This window comes from Hyperolius riggenbachi, chromosome 2 (assembly GCF_040937935.1).
Source record: "Hyperolius riggenbachi isolate aHypRig1 chromosome 2, aHypRig1.pri, whole genome shotgun sequence".
Classification (NCBI taxonomy): Eukaryota; Metazoa; Chordata; class Amphibia; order Anura; family Hyperoliidae; genus Hyperolius; species Hyperolius riggenbachi.
In genome coordinates, this window is record NC_090647.1 from 159,779,893 (window position 1) to 159,806,700 (window position 26,808).

General features: G+C 43.0%; 1 protein-coding gene across 4 annotated transcripts in view; it reads left to right on the forward strand.

Moving 5' to 3' along the window:
* NUFIP1 (nuclear FMR1 interacting protein 1) overlaps positions 1-26,808 on the forward strand; it is a 205,037-nt gene that overhangs the window by 50,419 nt on the left and 127,810 nt on the right. Inside the window, exon 11 of one of the 4 annotated variants that reach the window (XR_011026136.1) lies at positions 1,071-1,093. The exons of 2 other annotated variants lie outside the window; for them this stretch is intronic. The gene's annotated coding sequence lies outside the window, so the exon portion shown is untranslated. One more of the 4 variants, XR_011026134.1, reaches the window with a different exon arrangement.

Consider the following 26,808-nt stretch of genomic DNA (forward strand, 5'->3'; position numbering starts at 1 on the left):
CAGAGCAGGCAGTGAACTTTTGACCTGTCCTGAACTGTTCTCTTCTAAATAAAAAACAATACAGTTAACAACCTTCAGAACACAGAGCTCTCTTTGAAAGTCGTGGAGCTCAATGGCAATTTACATAGATAACTGATGTTTCTTAACACTTCCTGTACTGGAAACAACATTAGACTTATGTCTTGCGCCTAATGCTTTATTTCTTAGCTGTATAACACATACAAATTATATCAATTTGTTTTCGCTGCAGTGTCTCTTTAAAATAAGAAGAGGACCAGAAGAAGTCCAGTTCTGTCACAGCAACAGGAAAAGGAGGCACAAATGGAATGTCATAGTACTGGATCTGAATGGCAGTCTGCATGTATAAATATGATGTACTCATGTCCTGACCCTTTCATTAATGTAATTGTATAAATCTATGGTGTGTACACCCCAGCCAAGCCAAGAATCAAGCATGTGTACAGGTGTCCCCCAAACTCGTTTTAAGATTTGCCATATTTTTTTACGACAATATTCTCCTCCTTATGACATCCAGCAAAAGCCACTTAGTTGTGCACTGCACCATTGTTCTTCCCCTGTCCCCGTAAAAACAGATGGTTTGCCCTGCTATAGCAGAGCAAGGTGTCTGTACAGCGCCCAGACCACGAATGGTCACCATAGGATCGAATCCCAATCACTCCAGGTGTGAACCATTGTGCGTGTTCACCTTTTACAGTGAGGCAAAATGTGCTCCAACAGCTAAACCATAACTTAATTATGTAAATGATACTTCAGGGACTGAGTGGGTCTTCACTTACTTTAAAAAACAAAAACTAATAAAACCCCAAAAACCTAGCAAATAAAGTGATATTCATTCTTACTGTAAAATAAAGGTAGCCATAGTTTATCTGTGTCCTTTATTATATATCTCCAGAGTGGAGTACAAAGTATGTAACTGGCATCTTCTGCATGCTGCTGTTTTCAATGCCAAACTCTGCGAAGGTGTGCAGAGCATATTTTTGTTATATGTTCTTTAATGACCTTTTTGATAATTAAAAAGGTTGTACAATTTACATTTTTTTGTCTCTCAGTTGTCTTTTGTTTATCAGTGTTTTCCATAGCTTTAACCTGGGGTAGAGAATTCCAGAAGTTGGTGATCTACTGAGGAAGGACCTAAAGATCACAGAGAAGGGGGTGGCAGTAGATGTAGCACTGTGGCTGATTTGCTGTGGGTGTGTCCAGTAAGAGTGTTTAAAACGTGTTTTCTCAGGAATCCTTTTTAAGAAGCAATCCCTGGACGACAGTGGCACAGTACAACTGCCAGAATCGTGTGCACACTAGTAAGACAAGCTTGTGGCATCTTTGGGCCTCATTAACACTCTGGCACTTTCAGCCCACATTTTGCACTTTGCTGATCACCGGCGTTGTATGGGTCCTTTCCTGGGAGTGCTTTTGAAAAGAGTAATGAAACTTGGAAATGTACTAGTCCAAAACCTAGTCCAGCTAGTCCAAAAACCTTTTTTAATGTCTCATTGGTGATTACAAAACAAGCAGCAACCACCAGCAGAGAATCGTACTGAATCTCTAATATATGACTATATAAACTTTAAGCCTTTATAAAAGTTATCTGACCTTTTTGTTTTACATTTATTAATGATCACCTTAACTTATTTCAAATGTAGCAGTCAGTATATTATTATTATTTAGTATTTAAATAGCGCTGACATCTACCTCAGCGCTTTAAAGAGTATATTGTCTTGACATTTAACTGTCCCTTAGAGAAGTTCACAATCTAATCCCCATGTCCAAATGTCCATTGTAAACTATGTATGAAATGTATGTAGGGTAGTGTATGTATCATAGGCTAGTGCCAATTAAGGGGGAAGCCAGTTAACTTATTTGTACAGTATGTTTTGAGATGTGGGAGGAACCCAGAGTGCCTAGAGGAAACCCACGCAGACACGGGGAGAACATACAAACTCCGTGCAGAAAGTGCCCTAGCTGGCATTCAAACCGGGGACCCAGCGCTGCAGGGCGAGAGCTAATCACTATGCCACCGTATTTTCTCCTTCGGGCATGAAAATGATGAAGATAACATTTCTCTGCCATTTGTAATACAGCATCAACTCTAGATATTCATTTTATTCTCTGTTCTTTTACACTGTATTTGCTCAGCCATCTACTGGCCAGTTTGTTTCTATTTATGTTGTAAAAACACATTTGAAATCTTTTGTGCAATGGTGGGGAAAGTGTAATATGAAAACACATAAGATACAGTATATTTGATCAGATCTAAATGCTACTTTTGTGCCCCCAAATTACAACGGCATGATTGCAGCAGAACTCGTAACACTACTTTTGTAGGACTGTTCTTTAAAGCCAATTAGACATCATCAGTACCTAAACTGCATCTGACTAGCCACAAGACCTCTATAATTCACATGTCAGTAATTAAAGGGATGAGTTCGCGACCCTGCTACAAATTTATCCTTTATTTTTTAAGTTGATTGACTAAAAGTGATGGATGCGTAAGCAGGATTAAACTCAAAATAAAAATCATGCGAAGTGAGAAGAGTGGACAAGGCACTGATCTTTAAACTGATCCTCAGTGAACCTAAACCGACACCCCCCCCCCCCCTACATTCCGCACACACAAAAAAAATCCATCACGCTTGGTTAGTGCTGCGTTTGTGCCCATTTGTGCTGCAAAAGTTCTCTCAGGCTCAATCAGCCTTTGCGATGTTGTGGTGGGGCTGAGTGAACTTTTGATCTTTATAAAAACGTGAATATCTCAAAAACTATAAAAGATGATTTTTGCAGCACAAATAAGCACATGCACAGCTCTACCCGCCCACACCAGTCTCATGTCTGTAGGTTGTTGTATGTGGGCTGTATTTTTTTGGAAATGAGTGCTATGATCTTCAAAATGAAAGCAGCACAAATGGGCACAAATGTAGCACTAACCAAGCAAGACGGATTTTGTATTTGTGCTGATTGTAGGGGGGCAGCTTCAAGGAGCTTGATTGCAGCCTTCTAATCCTTTGGTTCTCAAGCTCCTTTTATAAACCCTATGGAGAGAATGAGTTGCTGTGCATTCTGGGGCAGATTTTTCTTTTCTATCCCTGCTACAGCCCCAGCGATACTGAAGACTTCTGCAGCTCAGTCCTTCTCTGGCAAAAATTAGACACATTTTGTGAATGCTACCAGAGGGAGGCAGCTGCAGACCATAAACTAAAACTGTTGGGATAAAAAAAAAAAAAAACTGCCCCAGAATGCTCAGCGGCTCGTTCTTGGCATAGGTTCATAAAGGGTTTGAGAAACAGAGTTAGCAGTAAGGCTGGAATTGTGCTTTATTTCCAGTGTGAAATGCATAATATACATTTTTAAGGGCACTCTTTTCATTTTAATATTTTTATTTTGTGCTCTACCATGCTTTTAAGTGTAGACTCTAATGCAATTTACCAACAGCTAAATGAATTGTTTATTTCCAACAGGTCCGATCTGATTTCGATCAATTTTCTGATCCATTTCTGATTATTTCTATACAAAATCGAACAGAAAATCAAATTGGACCTGTCGGAAATAATCAATTCAACCCATCTATCCGATGGGAAATTGCATGGTGTGTACCAGGCATAAAGAATCTTGATAAGTCTAAAGGTAGCCATACACTGGTCTATTTGCCATCAGATTCGACCAACAGATAGATCCCTTTCTGATCGAATCCGATCAGAGAGGGCTCGTATGGCTGCCTTTACTGCAAACAGATGGTGAATCGATTTTAGCATGAAACCGATCACAATCTGTGAAGATACCGCATTCCCCCCCCCCCCCCCCGCATACATTACCTGCGCCGGCCGGCACGAGTCCCCCTCTGCCCCTGCGGCTTCTTCTCCGCGCTGGGTTCCGGACCGGCTGCTGCTTCATTAAACTGTCTGTCCGGGGAAGCTTAAACATTAGAGGGTGCTCTACTGTTTAAACTTTTTGCCGGGACAGGAAGTTCAATGAAGCTGCAGCCGGGCCAGGACCCAGCGCGGAGAAGAAGCGGTGGGACAGAGGGGGACTCTCGCCGGCCGGAGCAGGTAATGTATTGCCGCTAGCGTCGGTCGTCGGGCATTCGAACGCCGCTATCGACACACTCCCGACCTGTCGGCGATCGACCAAAATCTTCCGCATGGACTAATTGGCGGGAACGATTGATTTTGGATGGAAATCGATCGTTCTGTCAGCGTTTGCGCAACGATTTCACAGCAGATTTGATCAGTGATCGAATCTGCTGTATATCTGCGGGGAAATCTTTAGGTGTATGGGCCCCTTAATGAAAATTTTCTGTCAGTTGTACGAATATTTTATGGGTATCACAGATACAGAAGATAAGAGCCAGAGCTAGTTGTCTATAAAAGAGATAACATGGTCTGTGAAGTTAGTGCATTTCTCCAACCCTGATCTATTTAAAAAGGAGCAAGTACAGCAATTGGTGTCAAGAGAAGAGGACAGCCATACAGACTTGTACTGAAAAATATCAGGGTTAAATGAGTTCTAATAATAATAGGCCATTGGCTTTTTAGCCTGGTCACCTATATGGAGATAACCAATGTATTATAACTAAATTAGCCATCTAGATACAGCATCACATGTTTGTCAAAGCATTAGTTCTTAAAAGGAATGCACAGCTTATCACATTGAGAACAATATGTAATCCATTAAGTTAATTAGCTCTGCAAATGTGAAAATCATAGATTTTCAAGCAAAAATTGAAAATGTCAATGTATGTATTGATTGAGTAAATGACATAAATTGTGCTCATTGTAATTTATTGTAGTATTGTCCTTGTATTAACTGCTTATGATCCACTTACTTGCTAATTAAAATTTCTAGTCAGTCAGATTGGAAGTAGCTGCAACTGTGGGAAACGTGCCAGAGCAGTAGTGCCCAATGCCTGAACAAGGTCCTCCAAAGTGGGAATATACTCCCAAAAGTAAAAGAATCAGAATCAGTTTTATTTGGCCAAATATGTTTGCAAGGAATTTGACTTGGCTGTTGCGTAACAAAACCAATACAAGGACACAGTGTAGGAAACTGCAAGTCAAGGACATTATATAAGTTAAAGTGGTAGCGAACAGGGTGAGAAGTGTTTATTTTCATTTCTATGCTGTAATGCTTTCCAGTCCTAGCAACTCTAACGTGGTTCTGCATTAAGCATGGCTACCTCCTGAGGGATGTACCTCCTGAGGGAAGAAGCTGTTCCTGTGGCTGGAAGTTTTTTTTGTAGTGACTGAACGCTATCTTAATCCTGAAGGCATATGCTGGAAGATGGAGTGAGCAGGATGACAGGGGTCAGAGGCAATATTAGCGGCTATCCTTCTGAACCTGCTAGTATTAAGGTCCTGCAGGGAAAGTAAGCAATTTCTTTAAAATAAAATTTCAGTAACTAGTTTTAGGAACATATAAGAACACTTCAAAGCATTCCCAAACATTCCATGTGTGTAAAAACGTTAATTTTTACTGTAGAGAGCAGTACAGACTTGCTTATCTCTGGCTAATCGGAAAATGTTATTGCAATTAACTAGTTAACCACTAAGGTGTTTTTCCCCTTATGGACCAGAGCAATTTTCACCTGTCAAAACTCCTCCCTTTCATTTGCCAATAACTTTATCACAACAAAATGTGTTTTTTTTCACCACCAATTAGGCTTTCTTTTGGTGGTATGTTTTGCTAAGAAATATTTAATTTTCAATGCAATTTAATGGGAATAATAAAACAATGGAAAAAATGTGTTCTTTCTCAGTTTTCAGTCATTATAGTTTTAAAATAAAATGCACTACTGTGCATAAAACTAACACATTTTTTGTCCACTTGTCCCAGTTATTAAATCATTTAAAATATGTCCCTACTAGAATGTATGGCGGCAATATTTTATTTGGAAATAAAGGTGTATTTTTTCCATTTCGCAAAACTTCCATATTTGCAAAAATAATAGTAATATACCCTATGACATATATATTAAAGCAGTCCTTAAAGGAACATGATCACAAAAAAATTAAAAATACATGTAAACACATATAAATAAGAAGTATGTCTCTGCGACTTTAAATGAAGTCCTGCGGGGTGTAGATATACTGTTGCCAGGACCATAAATAGTTAATATTTTAATATTGTTTATTGCTTATAATTTTATTGTGGAACATTGCTGCAGATGGTGTTCCTGCTACTGAAGGTTGTGTAGCATGGACTGAGTTTAAACAGATTTTAAAAGCCCTTGCTGGGGTCTGGGGATGTACCGGCTGAGGCCACCTCTGCCAAGAATCCAGCATGTGTACAATATCTTCCACCCCCCATTGATGCATCGGTGAGCTGTCGGCCAACTGCAGGGCAGGCTAAGGCCGCTGTTGTTGTACTTACTCCTTTTAATCCATTTGCCCTCCTTCCCACCGTACAGCATTGGGCCCCACGATCCCTGCGGGCACCAGTACTCACACGTGTGTATGCACCTTATCCCTCCACAGACAGTTTGAGTGCACTAGATACAGAGAGAGAGAGAGAGAGAGAGAGAGAGAGAGAGAGAGAGAGAGAGAGAGAGACAGACAGTTGCCTCATAGATGTTTCCTCCATCTTTTTAAATCTGGTGAGTAAAAAAAAGTCGAACTGTTTCTTTCTGCCATTAATTTACCTTATTAAATATGGTGAAAAGTCAATGCTACCATCAAAAAAAGTTAAAAAGCTATTTTATTTAAATCCATAAGTGACAGTCTGTGTATATTCAGGTTGAAGGAGGAAGTGTGGTAGCTAGTCATGGAACGCGTCCCATAGGTCGCGTGCGAGTGAATTGAGATGCATAGAAGCTTCTGGGTAAGTAACCCCCCGTTTCCCATGGTCGCACCTGAAGCAATCGAGCCTCATTTTAATTTTGAATTTGAATAGTTCCTTACTCAGAAGCCAATCCCTGGCAGGGGCCACCTTTTGTCATCGCTCAGCCTCCCCCTTTATTTACCTGTAGCCACCATTGTAATCGTAGTAGCCACTGATTAGCAGCCACCACTATGCCAGTAGCAGTAACAGCCACTGATTAGAAGATGTTACAGTATTTAGGTTACTATTTCCATTGGAAATGTTTTATTTGACAATATTTCACAGAATTATTGACAATCAACAAAAATAGTGTTTAATTTTGCTAGTTCGGCACCCTAGGACTCTCACGAATGACGATATAGCTCTTGGCCTAAAAGTTTGGACCCCACCTGGTGTATATGACAGCTTTGCTGTTTTGGGCAGCAGCCCTTTTTTGAGCTCTACAGCCAGAAATCTGATGCTTGTCCAGCACATATATAAGACTATCCGTCCCCTATCAGGTCTGCTAGGTTTGTGAGCTTGTGATTGGCTGGCTCCCTCTTATATAGTGGCTAAACTTGCGTGAAAAATCAGACTCCCTTTTTTATGCATTAAAGGGAACCTGAGAAGGGGGGGATAGAAGAAATGTATACATACCTGGGGCTTCCTCCAGCTACCTCCGGCCTGATCGCTCCCACTCTGCTGTCCTCCTCCTTCTGGATCCTCAGTAATGGGTCTCATAAGTTTTGACAGTCGGGGCATACTGCGCATGTCTGGCCTGGACAGACACATGCCCCACGTTGTGCTCCTAGTAAATATTTCATCGTAAATAGTAGGTGTTCTAAATGATCCATGTGCCCTGTACAATTAAAACATCTGGATGGTCACATGAAAAAGACAACCCCAGCTGAAGACTGCTTCTTAGTGTAATAGATTTATTTATTTTTGCATACTGAAAATCATTTTTAAGTTAAGTAGAAGAGGAGTGTTAGACAATGTTTAATAATAATATTTATTGTATAATGTGCAAGATCATCTTAAAGAGAGTCTGAAGCGAGAATAAATCTCATAGATAGCGGCTTAACGGGGTCCCTTCACCCCCAAATCCCCTCCATACATCGCGGAATCTCTTCCGCATTGGGGCAGGGCTAACCGCCGCAGCCCTGCCTCCTGCCCGTCTATCAGACGCGTACCTCCGCCTCTCCCCCGCCCCTCTCAGTCTTCCTTCACTGAGAGGGGCGGGGGAGAGGCGGCGATGTGTGTCTGTTAGACGTGCTGAGAGGCAGGGCTGCAGCCGTTAGCCCTGCCTCCAGGAAGAGCAAAATTTACGACCAATTTGGTCGTTGATTTTGCAGGGGGGGGTTTGGGGGTGAAGGGACCCCCGTTTAGCCGCGGGATAGCAGCGGTTTAGCAGGGGCACACGTGCCCCTGCTAACTATGAGCTCTGAAGCGAGAATTATTCTCGCTTCAGTGTCTCTTTAAAGTGTACTGCAGGTAGCCATAAAACAGGTCAACACTCACCTTGTGGCTGTACCAGAAGCATGAGTAATCTTCCTGTGAGGCCTTTTGGCTGGGTCTTTTTTCCCCTTTTGTCACAAAATGCAGTGTAATGGGTGTACATACCTCCCACCCTTGTGTAAATCTGTAGTTGATTTGTTCACTGCATTAGCTGTAATCCACTCTTGTCTTGTATTAACTATTGTATTGGTTTTTTGTATTGCTATACCCTGCATGCTGTTGTACAGCACAACGGAAGATGCTGGCGCTATATAAATCAATAATACTACCTGAAATTGTTCCTTGTGTATAGGATGTAGTTTTGATGAAAGTTTTTTTGGATTGGATTTGGATGTAAGTTTTGTTTCTACATCAGTTTGTACAACACTGACATCTGGTGGAATTACAGTGTAAAGTACCTTTCATTCTTTTTTCATGTGTGAACAATACAATCAAATTTGTAATTTGTTTTCTTATTATTACATTGTTAAAAACCAGCTGCGCCTCTGCATCCAGTCACCTCCACACGGAGTACAGTCAGACGCCCTGTAAAGAATCACATATTGCACATAGTGGCAAGTACTGCTGATATACTGAGATAATAGACAATTTGTGCTGCACGTCAGTGGGATGTGCTACCACCAAGAAGGGAAAAACAAGATCCTACACTCCCCCCTCGTGATCCTACTCAACAACTGGCCACTTGCTTAATTGCTCATCTCAAGTTTGCAGAAACGATTCAACCAAGGGATGTCTTCCAAACCTTTTCATTCCTTGAAAATGGCAACCACTTTTACAAGCTTGCAGCTCTGGCCGCAGACACAGAACCGCGCACCTTCAGTTAATTTGCCACCTTCCGTTTTGTGGTGTTAGCATTCCTCTAGGCTCCTCCTTCCATATTCCACAACGCTGTACAAAGTAAGAAACAGACATGGAGTACATAATACCGACAATGGTGTACACCAAATATAGACAATGGTACAAAATACAGAATTGGCAATTACAGTGACAAATGTAACATGATGAAATAAATGGATAACAAATTGCAAGACACAAAATTAATTCTTGGGAACGCGAGCAAGAATATGCCTGGTCAAAGCCGCGCAGGTGCGGTGGCCTGCCAACTCCTAGTCGGCAAAACCAAAACTGCAGGGAGGGAATGGAGGATCGTTGAGGACTGACGCGGGCACAGGAGGGCTGCAGGATATAGCTGCTCGTAGCGATTAGTAAAGTTAAATTAAAATAATCCTGGATACTGGTTTTATTATTTTTATCTTTATTAACCACAGTCTTTTGGGGTATTTTAGTCGGGACCCATTCATACTAAAGCGCCCTTCTCTGAAAAAGATTTACAGCCATAAAATATTTTCCTGGCAGAGAACTGGACAGTAGAGGATAGACAGTCAATAGTTAATATTTTTCAGCTCCCTTAAACATGGAACAGACAGTGTCATTGAGCTGAGACAAAACAATACTACTTTTTAAAGGTTTTTTTTTTTTTTAAACCTAATCTAAAACTGTGCGGTATTTAAGTCATTTTAGGAGTTGGAGGATAGATCACAATTATTTTTTATTTGGTTTATTTTGACTTAAGGTTCACTGTAAGTTAACATCAAGTATTTAAGAAAACAGACTAGAATCTTTAGAAATCAGACTAGAACAGGGACGTTTCTAGGGTCCTTGGAGATCGGGGGCACCTGTGGGCACCAGGCGGGGAGGTATATGCGGCGCGCGCAGAGCGCCGTGGCAAAAAAATGGGCGTTGCCATGAGGTGAGTGGGCGTGGCCATGGGTGGGGCCAAATGTACATGAACTTAGCAGCGGTGTAAGCTACAGATAACGGGCCTGCCCATCGAAATATTGGATGGAGCCCCCTGTCCTTTATTTGGATAATATACAATCAGTATAGGCATAGATCAAAGATGTATACGCACATACAATTTTGATTGGTCAATCACTGACCCCCAATTTTACCACCCCCATGCAGTAATTGGGCCAACAGACAATGCATTTTATGAACAGAGCTAAAATTGGCTAATCAAAATTGTATGTGTGTACCAGGCTTTACAGCTAATACTGTACATACTGAAAGTAGCAGGGATCAGCATACAATATAGCTGGTTTACAATCAGTAAAGGCACAGAGTAACACCTTACACTGTACACACTGGAGGTAAATCAGCACACAGTGCAGGCACTAGAGAACAGCATATACTGTAGGCAGCAGAATTCAGCACACTGTAGCTAGCGTGCCAAAAATATGAGGATCACTTTGTGCGGCGTGCTTATCGCGCCGCACCGAAAAATGGGTGGGCCATGGACCAGAATATAGGTGTGGTAACGGGTGGAGACAAATTTACATGAACCTAGCAATGGTGGGACATTAGACTATGACAGTGGTGGCGAACCTTTTGGAGGCCGAGTGCCCAAACTGCAACCCAAAAGTCACTTATCTATCGCAAAGTGGCAACAGTAATTTAAACTAAATACTGTACAAACGTTTTAACTCATACATGAACATTATGGAAAATCCAAGTTGAAAATAAACTGTGAAGATAAACAATTTCATCCATCCTACTCCTAAAAAATGTATTCAATTTTTTAGAACCTCCCAGTTTTATTTTCTGTTTTAAAAAGCTAAAAAAGTAGGTTTAATGCTATTGTCTCATATGATAAGGATTCAGCTTTTCCCATAGTCTCGCAGTTAGCAATCATGTGACCCCCAACAAGACAAATTCAGCAATCATGAGGCCCCCAACAAATCATGAGGCCCCCAACAAGACAAATTCATCAATCATGAGGCCTCCAACAAATCATGAGGCCCCCAACAAGACAAATTCATCAATCATGAGGCCCCCAACAAATCATGAGGCCCCCAACAAGACAAATTCAGCAATCTTGAGGCCCCCAACAAATCATAAGGCTCCCAACAAGACAAATTCAGCAGTCATGAGGCACATAAATAGACAGCATTTCACATAAATAGGTAGAATGCCCCCTTAATATGGTAGCCCCCCAAGTTAGGTAGTGAGTGACAGGGACCCCCAGGTTAGCTAGTGAGTGACAGGGACCCCGATAGTGAGTGCCAGGGAGCCCCTTTAGGCAGTGAGTGAGTGCCAGGGAGCCCCTTCAGGCAGTGAGTGAGTGCCAGGGAGCCCCTTCAGGCAGTGAGTGAGTGACAGGGAGGCCCTTTAGGTAGTGAGTGAGTGCCAGGGAGCCCCTTCAGGCAGTGAGTGAGTGACAGGGAGGCCCTTTAGGTAGTGAGTGAGTGCCAGGGAGCCCCTTCAGGCAGTGAGTGCCAGTGAGCCCCTTTAGGGAGTGAGTGAGTGACAGGGAGGCCCCCTAGGGAGTGAGTGAGTGACAGGGAGCCCCTTTAGGAAGTGAGTGAGTGCCAGGGAGCCCCTTTAGGGAGTGAGTGACAGGGAGGCCCTCCCTCTAGCCGCCGCTCCCACCCCCTCCCGTTCCCCCTTTACCTTGCAGCAGACCTCAGGATCAGCGGCGACCCGACCAGTACCAGCGGGCGCCGGACGCACCTGCTCGATATGCAGAAGTGATGTCACTTCCGCATATCAGTGCGGGCGCTGGGTCCTAGCGCCCGCACAATCGCCGGCTCGCCGCCTGATGCTGAGGTCTGACTGAGTGTGACGCGGCGGCGGTGGCTGCGCTGACAGAGGGGGTGAGCGGCGGGCGGAGATCCGTGGCACCCCAGGACAGATTGGGGGGAACGTGCCCCCCCCAAAATAGGGCTAGCGACGCCCCTGGACTAGAATATTGTAAAAAGTTTCTGTAGGATCATATCCAAGCACATTATACTACTGTAGTCATATGCTGTTTTCCATTTGAAAGACAATTTGTTCAAACTGGTTGGTTATTCTCAGAATAATAGGAGATTCTATAACTTCCATTTTGCTAGTTTAAATCTGGTTATGATTCAGGTAGGCAGGTATAGGACTTTCCCTTCATTAGGAGATAAATAGGTTTTGTTCTACGCTGACCAATAAGTCCTTAAACCTGACAGAGGAAATACCTTAGGTACAGATTTCAAGTCTCAGTAGTCCAAGGTTAGCGGTTTTTCAGATGTGACATATTTGATAATGAACATTTTCTTTCTGCTTAAGTATAGTAACAGGACAAAACTTTTCTTACAGTAGCCATATTCTCCAGCAGAGCAGTTCTGCATTTTTGATGGGAACAGAATTAACATCAATAGGTAACGCTATTTGACCTAGTACATTCACCTTTTGCACAAAGCTGAGTCTTGCTACTTAGAGCTAAATTTAGATAAATTCAATGTATAAGTGCTATTGCTTATGGAATTTTTTTTTAGTTGGGATTCGAGAGAATCTCACTTTGCTTTACTTTGAAAGATTCAGGGATGACATGAAGACAACACAAATGCTGCTTGGTTCAGCAGTCTTTTCTATGTAGCCCCCACTTACCTATCATTAGATGGCATGGTAAAGGGGAAATAGTATGTTGTTCTTTGTCCTTTTTACATTCTGTACATATAAAAACTGAGGGAATATCTCCCGAGTTCCAGAGATAGCAACAAAGAAAAGAAGAGTTAGAATACCTGAATTGTTTGCATTACTGTCTCACATATTCTGTCCTCAGGACTTCTATTTTTTTTATATTAAAGCTCCATCATTTTTAAGGAAATAAAATCATTCTCAAAGTTGTTGAGACTATGTGATTCAGATCTTATTTTTCATTACTACCTCTATTGGCAATAGAAATGTTTAACAGTCAAGGATACAAGGCACCTTCAAGATGTGGGTTCACTTATTTCTGCTCCTGAAGCAGTGCATCTGGTTTTACATCAGTCAGGGTAACCCACTCTGATGCAATCAGTTGGCATCGCTTTACATAAAGCCTGCCCCTGTATCTGGAAGCTCTAGATTTTGGGCAAGAAGGCTGTCCCTTCATTCTGCCATCACCGTATACTGTCTGTATGAAGCCAGACTATAAACGTCTAGGTGCTTTATTACCACAGGCCACAATCCATTTCACAGCATCCTGGTATCCTTTTCAAAGACACTTCTTTTTTTGACACGTGGCAAATAGTTCTGGTGGCATCTTAAACATCAACACAGATCAAGAGTGTGGTGCAACGAAATATGTGAAAGTAGACAAGGCAACATTCACTTTTGGCAACGCTTCAAGTTTTAGGCAAGGTTTTTTTTTTAATTCCGAAAGGTAAGTTTCTTCTCTACATGTGTGGTGCATTCATATGTTCCTCAATGAACTCCATAAATGACTTTTGCTCTGCAATGGACAAATTTAAGAACTGTACACTCTTTAGGCGTGATTTTCCAGAATGTCTGAGTGCTGAATTATTGGTTAACACCTGTACACCCCTACAAAGGTGCCCAAAATAATCTCGGTCCACCAGTTTGGTTGACCCATGTTGGAAAGCCTGGTACGTACTTTTAATTATAATTGGCCAATCAATGACCATATTACCACCTCCCTGTAGTATGAGGGTTTACCTATACAATCTGCTCATAGTATTCAAACACTGTTAACCCTCATACAACACAGGTGGTAAAATTGGTCAGTGATTTTCTAATCATAATTTAAAGTGTGTACCAGGATTTAGTGTCTTAACTTGTGCATGATCCTTTTTCAGCCATTTGTATATTTACAATCTGAAGAAATATTTCCCGGTAATCATCCCCAGAAGTCAGAGGAAATGTCACTTTTCTTTTCATCACATCCACTTTTTTGTCCAGTTTCTACTTCTCTTATATCATTCTAGAAAGGAGCCCCCAGTACAAGTTATTTTTAAAGCTGAAAAATGGTTTTTGGCATAACCTTTATTAATTAATGTCTCTCTCAGATGGACAGAACCTTTTTAAAGAGAATCTGTACTGTCCGATTTGTACAGTAAAAAACATACCAATCAAGTCACTGTGATCTCCTGGATCCATCTTTGCCGTTTCTGCCGCCCCCCACCACGATCCTGGCTTTTAATCGCCAGTTTTAGGCAGTGTTTACAAACAAAAAACAAAGTTCTGATGCTTTGAAACTGTTAAAGAAACACCAAGCCTTTTCAGTGCTGCTGAGTCGATTTTTAGTCCGGAGGTTCACTTTAAGGAATGGACAAACAGCTGTCTGCCCGTGCAGACAGCTGAGCAGATCGTTACAAGAACAGGTATAGGATCTTATAAGATAGAAGAAATAAGGTTGAACATTTTGTTACAGAGTCTCTTTAAAGCAAACGTGTGCCAGTCTGCCCAACAACCGTTGTCAGGTAGTTGGCCCCCTGAAGTGCAAAGAAGAGTTTTCAGGGATCTATTGGACATGTTTACTAAATCGTGGTAAAATTCCAGTATGCAGGCAGCACAATGCACATGGATACTTACACCAGTTATATAGCACACATTGTGCAGTTAGCACAATCTGTAGTACCTGGGTAGTGTGCGTGTTTACAGTGGTAGTGAAGCATACTTTCCTTTCCTTTCGCTCGTCTAATGTGCAACACATCTTTTTAGCACATTTCCGTTGCAGTCCTTTTGTAATGCTATGAGCACAGTGTTGTAAGGACCCTGATAGCTTGCCTACACAATCTGTTCATAGTATTGAAAGTCTGTTGGCCCTCATACTACGTGAAAGTGGCAAAATTGGCCAATCATTCGCCAATCAATATTGGATGTGGGTGTGCACCCATAGTATTGATGGCTGTGAATCAATTGATTTTAAATTGGAGAGTGATTACTCACTTGCTACATTAAAAATCTATTAACCCTTCGCACACTCACATGCAAATGTTCACACAATTGCATTCACAGATTCACTCATCCAGGCACAACTGTTATCCCTACAGCTAAATTAAAAGCCAGGGTTTTAGTTCACAGAAGAATGCATTCTTATGCTTAATCACCTATACTGCGCAGAAGTACCCAGGTAAACATAGGTGTCCTAACTCTGGCCCTGTAACATGCATAGTGCAGACATGCAAACACATTCATTGCATCAAACCTATCAATGGATTAGGAGCACACATCCTAACTTCCTCTCCTGGGAAAGACAGTGCATCTTACCAATCGCACAAGGGAGCTAATGTTATGTGTCCATGTGCACAATGCGCATACACCAGCATAAGCTGTCTGCATGCTGACAAACATACAGGGGAAGGGGGAGTGCACCGAATTGGACCCTAGCCACAGGGGTCAATGATAAGAATAAACATACATATATCCAGGCACATCGCCTCTAGTTAGGACATTAAATAAATTATTAGGGAAAGGGAGGTGCTGAAGGGGGTGTGGCTAGAAAACAGCAAAAATCTATTAACCCTTCGCACACTCACATGCAAATGTTCACACAATTGCATTCACAGATTCACTCATCCAGGCACAACTGTTATCCCTACAGCTAAATTAAAAGCCAGGGTTTTAGTTCACAGAAGAATGCATTCTTATGCTTAATCACCTATACTGCGCAGAAGTACCCAGGTAAACATAGGTGTCCTAACTCTGGCCCTGTAACATGCATAGTGCAGACATGCAAACACATTCATTGCATCAAACCTATCAATGGATTAGGAGCACACATCCTAACTTCCTCTCCTGGGAAAGACAGTGCATCTTACCAATCGCACAAGGGAGCTAATGTTATGTGTCCATGTGCACAATGCGCATACACCAGCATAAGCTGTCTGCATGCTGACAAACATACAGGGGAAGGGGGAGTGCACCGAATTGGACCCTAGCCACAGGGGTCAATGATAAGAATAAACATACATATATCCAGGCACATCGCCTCTAATTAGGACATTAAATAAATTATTAGGGAAAGGGAGGTGCTGAAGGGGGTGTGGCTAGAAAACAGCAAAAATCTATTAACCCTTCGCACACTCACATGCAAATGTTCACACAATTGCATTCACAGATTCACTCATCCAGGCACAACTGTTATCCCTACAGCTAAATTAAAAGCCAGGGTTTTAGTTCACAGAAGAATGCATTCTTATGCTTAATCACCTATACTGCGCAGAAGTACCCAGGTAAACATAGGTGTCCTAACTCTGGCCCTGTAACATGCATAGTGCAGACATGCAAACACATTCATTGCATCAAACCTATCAATGGATTAGGAGCACACATCCTAACTTCCTCTCCTGGGAAAGACAGTGCATCTTACCAATCGCACAAGGGAGCTAATGTTATGTGTCCATGTGCACAATGCGCATACACCAGCATAAGCTGTCTGCATGCTGACAAACATACAGGGGAAGGGGGAGTGCACCGAATTGGACCCTAGCCACAGGGGTCAATGATAAGAATAAACATACATATATCCAGGCACATCGCCTCTAGTTAGGACATTAAATAAATTATTAGGGAAAGGGAGGTGCTGAAGGGGGTGTGGCTAGAAAACAGCAAAAATCTATTAACCCTTCGCACACTCACATGCAAATGTTCACACAATTGCATTCACAGATTCACTCATCCAGGCACAACTGTTATCCCTACAGCTAAATTAAAAGCCAGGGTTTTAGTTCACAGAAGAATGCATTCTTATGCTTAATCACCTATACTGCGCAGAAGTACCCAGGTAAACATAGGTGTCCTAACTCTGGCCCTGTAACATGCATAGTGCAGACATGCAAACACATTCATTGCATCAAACCTATCAATGGATTAGGAGCACACATCCTAACTTCCTCTCCTGGGAAAGACAGTGCATCTTACCAATCGCACAAGGGAGCTAATGTTATGTGTCCATGTGCACAATGCGCATACACCAGCATAAGCTGTCTGCATGCTGACAAACATACAGGGGAAGGGGGAGTGCACCGAATTGGACCCTAGCCACAGGGGTCAATGATAAGAATAAACATACATATATCCAGGCACATCGCCTCTAGTTAGGACATTAAATAAATTATTAGGGAAAGGGAGGTGCTGAAGGGGGTGTGGCTAGAAAACAGCAAAAATCTATTAACCCTTCGCACACTCACATGCAAATGTTCACACAATTGCATTCACAGATTCACTCATCCAGGCACAACTGTTATCCCTACAGCTAAATTAAAAGCCAGGGTTTTAGTTCACAGAAGAATGCATTCTTATGCTTAATCACCTATACTGCGCAGAAGTACCCAGGTAAACATAGGTGTCCTAACTCTGGCCCTGTAACATGCATAGTGCAGACATGCAAACACATTCATTGCATCAAACCTATCAATGGATTAGGAGCACACATCCTAACTTCCTCTCCTGGGAAAGACAGTGCATCTTACCAATCGCACAAGGGAGCTAATGTTATGTGTCCATGTGCACAATGCGCATACACCAGCATAAGCTGTCTGCATGCTGACAAACATACAGGGGAAGGGGGAGTGCACCGAATTGGACCCTAGCCACAGGGGTCAATGATAAGAATAAACATACATATATCCAGGCACATCGCCTCTAGTTAGGACATTAAATAAATTATTAGGGAAAGGGAGGTGCTGAAGGGGGTGTGGCTAGAAAACAGCAAAAATCTATTAACCCTTCGCACACTCACATGCAAATGTTCACACAATTTAGCTCCCTTGTGCGATTGGTAAGATACACTGTCTTTCCCAGGAGAGGAAGTTAGGATGTGTGCTCCTAATCCATTGATAGGTTTGATGCAATGAATGTGTTTGCATGTCTGCACTATGCATGTTACAGGGCCAGAGTTAGGACACCTATGTTTACCTGGGTACTTCTGCGCAGTATAGGTGATTAAGCATAAGAATGCATTCTTCTGTGAACTAAAACCCTGGCTTTTAATTTAGCTGTAGGGATAACAGTTGTGCCTGGATGAGTGAATCTGTGAATGCAATTGTGTGAACATTTGCATGTGAGTGTGCGAAGGGTTAATAGATTTTTGCTGTTTTCTAGCCACACCCCCTTCAGCACCTCCCTTTCCCTAATAATTTATTTAATGTCCTAACTAGAGGCGATGTGCCTGGATATATGTATGTTTATTCTTATCATTGACCCCTGTGGCTAGGGTCCAATTCGGTGCACTCCCCCTTCCCCTGTATGTTTGTCAGCATGCAGACAGCTTATGCTGGTGTATGCGCATTGTGCACATGGACACATAACATTAGCTCCCTTGTGCGATTGGTAAGATGCACTGTCTTTCCCAGGAGAGGAAGTTAGGATGTGTGCTCCTAATCCATTGATAGGTTTGATGCAATGAATGTGTTTGCATGTCTGCACTATGCATGTTACAGGGCCAGAGTTAGGACACCTATGTTTACCTGGGTACTTCTGCGCAGTATAGGTGATTAAGCATAAGAATGCATTCTTCTGTGAACTAAAACCCTGGCTTTTAATTTAGCTGTAGGGATAACAGTTGTGCCTGGATGAGTGAATCTGTGAATGCAATTGTGTGAACATTTGCATGTGAGTGTGCGAAGGGTTAATAGATTTTTGCTGTTTTCTAGCCACACCCCCTTCAGCACCTCCCTTTCCCTAATAATTTATTTAATGTCCTAACTAGAGGCGATGTGCCTGGATATATGTATGTTTATTCTTATCATTGACCCCTGTGGCTAGGGTCCAATTCGGTGCACTCCCCCTTCCCCTGTATGTTTGTCAGCATGCAGACAGCTTATGCTGGTGTATGCGCATTGTGCACATGGACACATAACATTAGCTCCCTTGTGCGATTGGTAAGATGCACTGTCTTTCCCAGGAGAGGAAGTTAGGATGTGTGCTCCTAATCCATTGATAGGTTTGATGCAATGAATGTGTTTGCATGTCTGCACTATGCATGTTACAGGGCCAGAGTTAGGACACCTATGTTTACCTGGGTACTTCTGCGCAGTATAGGTGATTAAGCATAAGAATGCATTCTTCTGTGAACTAAAACCCTGGCTTTTAATTTAGCTGTAGGGATAACAGTTGTGCCTGGATGAGTGAATCTGTGAATGCAATTGTGTGAACATTTGCATGTGAGTGTGCGAAGGGTTAATAGATTTTTGCTGTTTTCTAGCCACACCCCCTTCAGCACCTCCCTTTCCCTAATAATTTATTTAATGTCCTAACTAGAGGCGATGTGCCTGGATATATGTATGTTTATTCTTATCATTGACCCCTGTGGCTAGGGTCCAATTCGGTGCACTCCCCCTTCCCCTGTATGTTTGTCAGCATGCAGACAGCTTATGCTGGTGTATGCGCATTGTGCACATGGACACATAACATTAGCTCCCTTGTGCGATTGGTAAGATGCACTGTCTTTCCCAGGAGAGGAAGTTAGGATGTGTGCTCCTAATCCATTGATAGGTTTGATGCAATGAATGTGTTTGCATGTCTGCACTATGCATGTTACAGGGCCAGAGTTAGGACACCTATGTTTACCTGGGTACTTCTGCGCAGTATAGGTGATTAAGCATAAGAATGCATTCTTCTGTGAACTAAAACCCTGGCTTTTAATTTAGCTGTAGGGATAACAGTTGTGCCTGGATGAGTGAATCTGTGAATGCAATTGTGTGAACATTTGCATGTGAGTGTGCGAAGGGTTAATAGATTTTTGCTGTTTTCTAGCCACACCCCCTTCAGCACCTCCCTTTCCCTAATAATTTATTTAATGTCCTAACTAGAGGCGATGTGCCTGGATATATGTATGTTTACACTTGCTACATTAGTCTATTTTCCTAAATGTGTCATCCTGAGGTTCTGCCCCTTCCACACTGTACCCTACACAAGAAAAAGAAACTTGGCTGGAACTGCACTTTGAAGTGTATGTTTTTAAAATACAACTGTAAAGAGAGGGAGATGAAGGCTGCCATATTTATTTCCTTTTAAGCAATACCAGTTGACAGTGGCTATCCTGCTGATCCTCTGCTTCTAATACTTTTACTTATAGACCCTGAACAAGCATGCTGATCAGGTGTTTCTGACATTATTGTCAGATCTGACAAGATTAGCTGCATGCGTGTTTCTGGTGTTATTCAGACACCACTGCAGTCAACTAGATCAGCAGGGCTGCCAGGAAACTACTATTGTTTGGAAGGAAATAAATATGGCAGCCTCCATATCCCTCTCACTTCAGTTGTCCTTTAAGGCCCCGTTCACATCACAAACGCGGATGGCCATGCGTGCGAACGCAACGCGTACGAACGCACACCATCCGCGTTTGTGTGCGTTGTGTGGCTGATCCCATCACTGAAAAGTGAATGTAACAGCCATGCGTTTTTACAAAAAATGCGTGCAGCATGCGTTCCCGGACCGCACAGGTCCGGAAAGCATGCAGTGTGAACATCAGACAGTGCACTCTATGGTCTGTCTGATGTCGTGCGTGTCGGCCACCTGCACGTGTTTCCAAAACGCGGCTGGAAACGCGTGCAGTGTGAACGGGCCCTAATGCATCTTTGTAGGTTACAAAACTATAAAAGTAATTAACACATGCTGAGGAAACACACTGAGACTTGTAAGACCAACCACATTGAAGCCAATTTGCAGCTTGAGGAATCCAATCACAGGTGACAAAAAGTGGTGTTATAGGATTAAAAAGTTCATGATATTGATAAAAGATTTTTATGCTTACTAAGTAAGGTATGGCAAATAAATTACTCAATGGGAGCAGAAAAATAAATAAAACAAAAATGAACCTGATACTTACCTAAGGAGAGGCTCTGGGCCCTATAGAGCCTTACCGCTCCTCTCACAGACTCCTTGTTCCAGTGCTGGCTCCCCCGGTAGCAGTATTCGACCAATTGGTCAAACACTGCTTTCTGCTGTCAAAGGAGGCTTCAGGAAATCTTTGGTAGCCCGAGTGCCCCTGAAGATGGGCGGCTCCTTACTGCACATGTGCGAGCACGCTTTCTTGCGCACTCACGCAGGCGCAGTACAGAGCCGCCCCTCTTCGGAAGTAGTTGGCTACCAAAGACTTCTGAAGCCTCCTCCGGTGGGGTATTAAAATGAGGGAGCCAGCGCTAAGGGGCCATGAGAGGAGCAGGAAGGCTCGATAGGACCCAGGCCCTTCCCTCTCCTTAGGTAAGTATCTGGTTCATTTTATTTATTTATTTTTTTGCTTCCCGTTAGCTACGAAAGTAGCTGCAGAAAGATTTCATCAAGTTGATATGGCATATATGCTTTTGGAGATGTACTTGTAAATCAACAACACTAAAAGGAAAGGCAAATGTAACAATGATCTATTGGGCTGTTAGGAAGAACAAACATTGAAAAAACACTGTTAAGGGGCCCATACACTCAGCCGATTAGCAGCCGATCGATCGAAATCGATTGGCCAATCGATTGATTTGTGGCCGATTTCGATCGATTTTGATCAATTTCAATCGATCTGACATGCTGGAAAATCTAGGCCAATTTGTTGAGATGGCCTATCAGTTTGCATTGGACCTAATAGAAATCTGATGGCAAAAAAATGCCATCAGATCGATTTTCAATAGATTTCATACTGAAATCTATTGGAAATCTGTTCCTAGTAAAAAATGTTCCTAAACACATCAGATAGATCAGAAATCTATCTGATCATCTATCTGCTGCTATCTAACAAGTGTATGGCCACCTTTACTAGCCCAGAAAGCAGTCTTTAATTTACACTCACGAAACATAATTTATACTCTACTTAAAGAGAACCTGTATTATTAAAATCGCACAAAAGTAAACATACCAGTGTGTTAGGGGACATCTCCTATTACCCAGTGGCGTAGCTAAGGAGCTGTGGACCCCGATGCAAGTTTTACATTGGGCCCCCCAAGTACTCTATACATAACAATTAATGCTGCGCACCAAAACCTGCCAATGGCAACTACAGTGTCAGAGGTGCAAGAAGGGGATGGGGAACAGTTTGTTAATGATTATTACTATTCAAAGTATCTATAGAAGTAATTATTATGATCACAGGACCAATAGAGGGCTAATACTAAAGTTAAGGGAGGGCCCTTTGGGGCCCCTCTGGCCCAAGGGCCCCGATGCGGTCGCTACCTCTGCACCCCCTATTGCTACTCCCCTGCTATTACCTTCTGTCACAATTTCGCCACTCCCCGCCGCATTAAAAGTAGTCAAAAACAGTTTTAAAAAGTTTGTTTATAAACAAACAAAATAGCCACCAAAACAGGAAGTGGATTGATGTACAATATGTCCACACATAGAAAATACATCTATACACAAGCAGGCTGTATACAGCTTTCCTTTTGAATCTCAAAAGATCATTTGTGTGTTTACCTTCTGTCCCCTTCTTCTCTCATGCACTGAACATTACAGGCTTCCTGCAGACAGCTCTGCCTGTGCCTGTGTTTGTAATTCCTCAGTATGTGTCAGCCAGCTACTTTCACAGCCTAACAGAGGAGGATTTTTATCCAGCTCTCTTCTATCACTGATAAGATAGCAGAGACGCTGCTGGCTTATGTAAATAAAACACACACTGGAGTGTGCATAGAGGAACAGACCAGCACGGAAGAGTTGGCAACCTTCCAGACACAGGCCCACAAGTCTGACAGGGGAAAGATACATTGATTTATTACAGAGACCGTGATAGTACAAAGTGCTGCAGTGAGCCAGAACAGATTAGAATAGGTTTAGGAACTTGTAGGATGGTAGAAAAAATGTTTTAATTTTTGTTACAGAGTCACTTTAAACATTTATTAGTTATAGGCCTTGGTGTCCTGAGGAGGCGTTACTACACGCAAAACAGCTGTTGACACAGGCGGCTTGTACTCGTTGCACATGTAACCGTGCTTAAATAAACTACCTCTTGCTTTGGAGTGCCGGAGTCCGTCTTCTTCATTCATTTAAACATTTATTAGGTACATGCTGAAGTTTATGCTTTGTTCATCACTGGAGCGATATAATCCTGAGTTCAATTTCAGTCTTCAGTATGAGCAGTATATGAAGCAAGCAATAACTTCAGTGTCACAGGTCTCTTCAAGGTATTAAATAACTATACATTTTATACTGGTCATAACAATGTCAAATTCATTATCAAAATGTGCTTTCCATTAGCAGCCTAGAAGATTAGCATTCCAATTCATGGTCATGATAGCTTTTCAGTGACTCATCACTGTGTGACTAAGACAGATACTGCAAGTGGAGTTTTCGTAATGAAAAAGTGATTCAATTTCATCTGCCACCAATGTATCAGATCATGCTGATGTATTTATTTAATTTAGTCCTGGGAAGGAGTATACTGTTTCTAAGCAGCACTTTGTGTGTAGAATCTGCTTTATCCATGTAAGCACTTACCATTTATTTAAATAAAATTGCTAGAAACAGAGAAATTGGATGCAGGTACGTATCAGAATGCAAATTGCAATACCCAGATTTCAGACTACTTAGTATAATTAAAAATGAAATTTTGCCTTCTTAAAACAGAAGGTATTTGCGATCGTTCAGCTGTAAGTGACCATCTGTGGTTTTCCCATGATGCATCACTCCTCAATATGCATGTCAGTCTCACCTTGCCCATGACCCTGACCAATAGGGGGTGCAGAGGTTGTGCCCGAATCGGAGCCCTTGGGCCAGAGGGAGACCCTCCCTCAACTTCAGAATTAGCTCTTTATTGGTCCTGTGCTCATAATAATCACTTCTATAGATACTTTGATTAGTGGTAATCATTAACAAACTGTTACCCATCCCCCTCTTCCACCTCTGACACTGTAGTTGCCATTGGCAGGTTTTGGTGCGCCGTATTAATTGTTATGTATAGAGTGCTTGGGGGCCCCAATGTAAAACTTGCATCGGAGCCCACACCTTCTTAGCTACGCCACTGACCCTGACGAACCATCAGTTCCAACTGGCTATGCTTCTGCCTCATCTTCCAGATGGTTAAGTGCGCGCCGCAGATCATTGGTTTGCATCTGAAGCAGAAGGCGTGCACACGTATGTACGGTGCAGGCTCTGGTGCACGTGAATGCACATGTGTGGCACATGAAAACTCATGCCAATTAGCAGTGCTCTGTCTATAAAAGGCAGCTTCCCCATTGGCTCAGTGCTGGATCCTCTTTCAGCCTAAGTGGATGTGTCCGACTCTGTGTTGTGCATTGCTTTATCTGATCTGATTGCAACTTACAAATCTGTCAGCTGATCAAACTGATCACATGCTTCTCCATGAGTTCTCCTAAGCATTGCCATCCCTATGCACAACTATAGCCCCTTCTAACACATTCTTTCCAAGCAGTTCATTCACATTATAGTCTGTAAGGCTGAGTTCCTCAACCCTGTCCTCAAGGCCCACCAACAGTCCATGTGTTAATCAGCGCTGTTGAGGAACTAATTACCCCACCTGTAACTATGAAATACGAACTGTAAGAGGGCCTTGATGACAGGGCTGGGGAACACTGCTATAAGGAATAAAGCAATATTTTTATTGCTCTTCCTTCACATCCCTTTTTTTGTGTGCATTTGATTTTTTTTTTTTTATATAGAATAATTTATATTACCATCTTTTAAAATAACCAGCTCAAAAACAGAATGAGCACATTGACTGTAGTTATATGAGATTTAGAGGGTTTCCTGTCCAGATTCCTGCCATATGCATACAGGAAGGTAGTGATTTCACATCCTGTATTTGAAGTAAGAGGTGGAATATATTCAAACTATTGCAAGTGGTGACCTTTTGACTGAGATCAGATGAGACAGGATGATTAGTACATTAATGCCATCCCGGGCTCATTGTGATGTTGGAAATGGTTCAGCCTGTGATTTCACAGTGCTGCCAACATAGGACTAATGTCCAGTGACAACAATATAAAATAACGTGACATTTTTACTGGGAAAATGTTAAGGCAGAATATGCACCAAAACACCAGTTAAAGTGGAACTACTGCCAGACAGAAAATGGTTGGAGATATTTTATGTCCCCACTCAGCTCTAAGGCTTATATCACACAAGCAGTCACTGGTCAGGAGTCACCTTGCTGCATTTAACCACTTAACGACCGCCCACTGCACAGGGGCGGCCGGAAAGTGGATCCCGTAAGGACCGTCGCATGCACAGAGGCGGCGGTCCTTGTACGGGCATGGGCGGAGCGATGGCGTCATCCGTGATGCGATCCTCCGCCGGGGATCGATGGCCGGGGACTTAGACTCCAGTCCCCGGCCAATTAGCAGCGCCGGCGGGCGGAGGAAATCCGCAATCGAGCGAAATTAAGTGTATAACGCACTTTGCTAGGTAAACAAAGTGCTTTATACACGCTTCCTCCTCGCCTCGTGGTCTCATTGTTCCAGAGACCACCAGCGAGGAGGAAGCAGTAGTAAGTATACACCACACATTTTTTTTTTGCCCACAGCCCCCCTGATCTCCCACCCCAGCCTTCAGACCGCCCCCCCCCCCCTGCCCACCCCCCAGAACACTGTTTGCACCCAATCACCCCCCTAATCACCCATCGATCACTCCCTGTCACTATCTGTAAACGCTATTCTTTTTTCATGCCCTAAACTGCCCCCTGCTCCCTTCTTATCACCCCCCACCCCTTAGATTCTGATTACCCCCTGTCACTGCCACCCATCAATCAGCCACTAACCTGCCCCTTGCGGGCAATCTGATCACCCACCCGCACCAATAGATCGCCCGCAGATCCGACGTCAGATCACCTCCCAAGTGCATTGTTTACATCTGTTCTCTACACTAAACACCCACTAATTACCCATCAATCACCCATCAATCACCCCCTATCACCACCTGTTACTGTTACCCATCAGATCAGACCCTAATCTGCCCCTTGCGGGCACCCAATCACCGGCCTACACGCTCAGATTGCCCTCAGACCCCCCCCTTATCAATTCGCCAGTGCATTATATACATCTGTTCTTCCCTGTAATAACCCACTGATCACCTGTCAATCACCTGTCAATCACCCATCAATCACCTCCTGTCACTGCCACCCATCAATCACCCCCTGTCACTGCCACCCATCAATCAGTCCCTAACCTGCCCCTTGCGGGCAATCTGATCACCCACCCACACCAATAGATCGCCCGCAGATCCGACGTCAGATCACCTCCTAAGTGCATTGTTTACATCTGTTCTCTACCCTAAACACCCACTAATTACCCATCAATCACCCATCAATCACCCCCTATCACCACCTGTCACTGTTACCCATCAGATCAGACCCTAATCTGCCCCTTGCGGGCACCCAATCACCCGCCTACATGCTCAGATTGCCCTCAGACCCCCCCTTATCAATTCGCCAGTGCATTATTTACATCTGTTCCTACCTGTAATAACCCACTGATCACCTGTCAATCACCCATCAATCACCCCCTGTCACTGCCACCCATCAATCACCCCATGTCACTGCCACCCATCAATCAGCCCCTAACCTGCCCCTTGCGGGCAATCTGATCACCCACCCACACCAATAGATCGCCCGCAGATTCGACGTCAGATCACCTCCCAAGTGCATTGTTTACATCTGTTCTCTACCCTAAACACCCACTAATTACCCATCAATCACTCCCTGTCACTGCTACCCATCAGATTAGACCCCTATCTGCCCCTAGGGCACTCAATTACCCGGCCACACCCTCAGAACGCCCTCAGACCCCAGCCCTG